The sequence below is a fragment of the Erinaceus europaeus genome, chromosome 2, assembly GCF_950295315.1.
Source record: "Erinaceus europaeus chromosome 2, mEriEur2.1, whole genome shotgun sequence".
NCBI classification, from domain to species: domain Eukaryota; kingdom Metazoa; phylum Chordata; class Mammalia; order Eulipotyphla; family Erinaceidae; genus Erinaceus; species Erinaceus europaeus.
This window is the reverse complement of record NC_080163.1, coordinates 166,291,646-166,295,313: the sequence shown is the minus strand read 5'-3', so window position 1 is coordinate 166,295,313 and position 3,668 is coordinate 166,291,646. Positions and strand designations below refer to the sequence as shown.

Sequence of the window (3,668 nt, the reverse complement as noted above, 5' to 3'; positions counted from 1 at the left end):
TAGGGTAGGAGAGGTACAACTCCACACAATTCCCACCACCCAATCTCCATATCCCAGCCCCTCCCCTGATAGCTTTCCCATTCTCTATCCCTCTGGGAGCATGGACCCAGGGTCATTGTGGGTTGCAGAAGGTAGAAAGTCTGGCTTCTGTAATTGCTTCCCCACTGAACATGGGCATTGACTGGTCAGTCTATATTCCCAGTCTGCCTCTCTCTTTCCCTAGTAGGGTGGGTCTCTGGGGAAGCGGAGTTTCAGGACATATTGGTGGGGTCTTCAGTCCAGGGAAGCCTGGCTGACATGATGATGACATCTGGAACCTGGTGACTGAAAAGAGAGTTAACATACAAAGCTAAACAAATTGTTAAGCAATCATGGACCCAAAGCTTGGAATAGTGGAGAGGAAGTGTTAGGGGGATACTCACTGCAAACTCTAGTGTACTTCTGCTTTCAGGTATATATTTTTGCAGTAGTTTATGGATACGTGTCAACATATGCTCTCTCTCACAGAATCTGGTGTATATCTAGGTTTTGGGACTTTGTTAGAAAGTGAACCACCTGAGATGGAATTAGAGTATACTATGAAAGGAAAGGTCTCACCCGAGTAATGAAGCTGAAGGGTTGTCAATCCACACATGAAGTCTCTGGACACAGTCTGAAGTGAAGCATGTTGAGGTGGCAATCGTTGTGTTGATTAGGATGTGATCGGCAGATGCAACATTATTTGATATGGATTGGGAGAGGCATACGGGAAAGTGGGTCCTATCCAAGGGTTCCAGGACTGGGGGAAGTAGAGGCTCTATAGTGGAGATGTGAGGTTCCTGCTGTCTTAGGGTTCAAAAAGACAATCAATAGTTAATGTTACCATCACATTATTTGGTAATTGGGTCGCACCCATAGGCTCCAGCGCTGGGGCCTGGGCCCTGTGCCTTGAGCTCCCAGCCAGAACTGTGCGGAGGTCCCCCATGTGGAAGTACTGCTGGGGACTCCCCAAGGTGCTATGCCAGACAGCAGCCAGCAGCCAGGTCCATAGTGCTGGAGCCCATCTAGTGAGATTCCTCCAATTCCGAGTAAGTGGCCCCTGGTTCCTGTGCCCTTGAAGGTTGGGTTTTGTGCCTGCCTGGGAAGGTGCTGGGTGGGGGGAGGGGCAAAGTCAGGGTACAGCCGCAGAGGGGCCAGCGCCCAAGGAACCAGTACCCCGGGCCAGGCGCACCCCTTAGAGGTGGCTGCACGCACCCAGAAACCTGCAGGACCCAGTGGCCTTGAGCGGGGCGCTCCCCTGGATCAAGGCCATGCGCATCCCTGGCAGGGGGGAACCCAGGGGAGGTGTCCACGAGCCCCCAGACCACGCACCCCTGGCAGGGACACCCTGGAAGGGTGCCTGCGTGCCCTCAGATTGAGCTGCTTTCAGCTTCCATGAGTGCAGGGACCCTGCAGGAGAGTCTGTGAGGTGGGCCTTCCTTTTCCTTCCTGCTGGGAGAGGGGTCCTTGGTCCCTGGGCCTCACCTAGTGTGTCAGTGCTGGTGGCTCCAAGCGCCCTGAGGGTGAGGACCCGCCAGCTCAGCTGGAGTCCGGGCAGTGCGCCTCCTGCCCACCCCAATCGCCTGGGCAGGAGGGGACCCCTGAACCCACCGACCTGGCTTCGGGAGCGACCAGTCCTAGAGAACTTTCCGCACGCCCGCCCACCCGAAATGTGCGCCCATTGTCCTTGCTCTCTCTGTGGCCCACTATGAGGTCCTCGGGGAATGACTGTTAGGAATCCTGAACTTCGAGTTTGGTCTGGGGCAACATGGGGAGCCAAGCTCCCAGACTAGGGTGAAGGAGGCTGGGCACAGGGTGCAGGTCCAGGTTGGGGCTCTCCTCACACTTCTAGAACTGGAGTGTTTTCTCTGTCTCTGTCTCTCTCGGAAGAGACATGCATTTCAGAGGGGTGCCCCAGGCCAGCTGCCTCCAACCCTTGTTGAGCCCTGGGCCCGAGCTGTGGACTGGGTCTGGGCTGAGGGTCTGGCACTTTGCAACCTGCTGGTCCTGGAGGGCACTGCCAACACCCACCCCCAACCCCCCTCATGCAGGTGGCCTGGGATTGGCAGGGCTCCATGTGTGGTGGTGGGTGGGCAGGGGTCGCCTGGGGTTCTTGTGTCTGTGGGGACAGTCCTTGGGAGACTGCAGTCTTCCTACTCACACAATGGGGCAGCCAGGATGCTGGCAGGTGGGAGCTGCACTAGGAGCCCCACAGAGCCAGGCAAGAGCTGATCTTGGAGCTGGTAGGAACCGGGCAGGAACCGTGGTTTTTTTTTTTTTTTTTTTTAAAAGGAAATTAAAAAAAGGAAAAATGTTACTTATTAATACAAAAAAAAGAGAAGCAGAGCATGACTATGGCACATGCAAATCTGGGGATTGAATTCAGGACTTAATTCGTACAGAGCCATTGCCCTAGCCATTCTGCAATTCTAAAGTATAAATAGGTTATTTTATTTTTGTTGTTGTTGTTGTCACCAAGGTCTCATTGTCTCCCTTTCTTTTTTTTTTCTTGTCTATTCTTTTCCACTCTTTTTTATTTTTATTTATTTTTCCTTTTTGTTGCCCTTGTTGCTTAACATTGTGTGGTGATTAATGTTGTTGTTGGATAGGACAGAGAGAAATGGAGAGAAGAGGGGAAGACAGAAGGGGGAGAAAAAGACAGACACCTGCAGACCTGCTTCACCACCTGTGAAGGGACTCCCGGGCAGGTGGGGAGCCAGGGGCTAGAACCGCGATCTTTCCTCTGGTCCATGAGCTTTGCGCCATGTGCGCTTAACCCACTGTGCCACTGCCTGACTCCAACTGTCTCCATCTCTTAACACTTTTTAAATAAGATTATAATATAGTCCTAGCTTCGGTAGTACATATACTAAAACTGGCATGATAACAGAGAAGATTAGCATGGCCCCTGCTCAAGGATTACACACAGATTCATGAGGCATACCATATTTTTTCAAAAAAAGATTATAAAATATATGTACACACATATAAATAATTATAATCTTTTTAAGAGCAAGTTAATGTAACCTGGGAGGTGGTTCAGTGGCAAGAGATCTAGATTTATATGTGTGGGATCCCAGGTCTGTCTGAACTCTGGTTCTACATATGCTGAAGCTCTTTTAAAAGATTAATCAGTGAGGGAAAAAGGGAGGAGAGAGAGAGAGAGAGGAAAAACACTATAGCATCAGTCTGGAACATGTGATGCTGGAGGTAGAATTCAGGACCTCATGCTTGAGTCCAAAACTCCAACCACTGTACCAGCCTCCAGGGCTGCAGATTGGCTTTTTTGAACAAAATCATGGTAATATTGTTCTCTTAACTGTTAATCTTTTAAGCAATACAAAGTCATTTTAAAATTTTTTCTCAAATATTGTGCCTGGGAATCAATCCCACCCAGAACCTTGCACCTGCATGGGACAACTGAGAAGCCTCCTTGCCAGTCTCCATTCTGTATCCTTTAAGAGACATGCAAAGCACTGCTCCTCTATGCACTGAGTCCCGCCCATTGCCTGCCTGTGGTGTGCACTTAGAGTGTGGAGGATCAGAAATAACTTGAATGTTTAGGCTCTCTGTGTCTGTGCCAGAAGGGGTTTGCTAAGAAGTAGTGGTTTGGAAATGTGAATTCCTAGCTTCAAGTCTACCTACTGATG

The 3,668-nt window shown here is 50.3% G+C and overlaps 1 non-coding gene across 1 annotated transcript; it reads left to right on the top strand.

Moving 5' to 3' along the window:
• The first annotated feature begins 2,863 nt into the window (after nucleotides 1-2,863).
• Nucleotides 2,864-2,971, top strand: LOC132537246 (U6 spliceosomal RNA). Its single transcript, XR_009548707.1, has one exon. It is a non-coding gene; the product is annotated as a U6 spliceosomal RNA (small nuclear RNA).
• The last annotated feature ends 697 nt before the right edge of the window (nucleotides 2,972-3,668 follow it).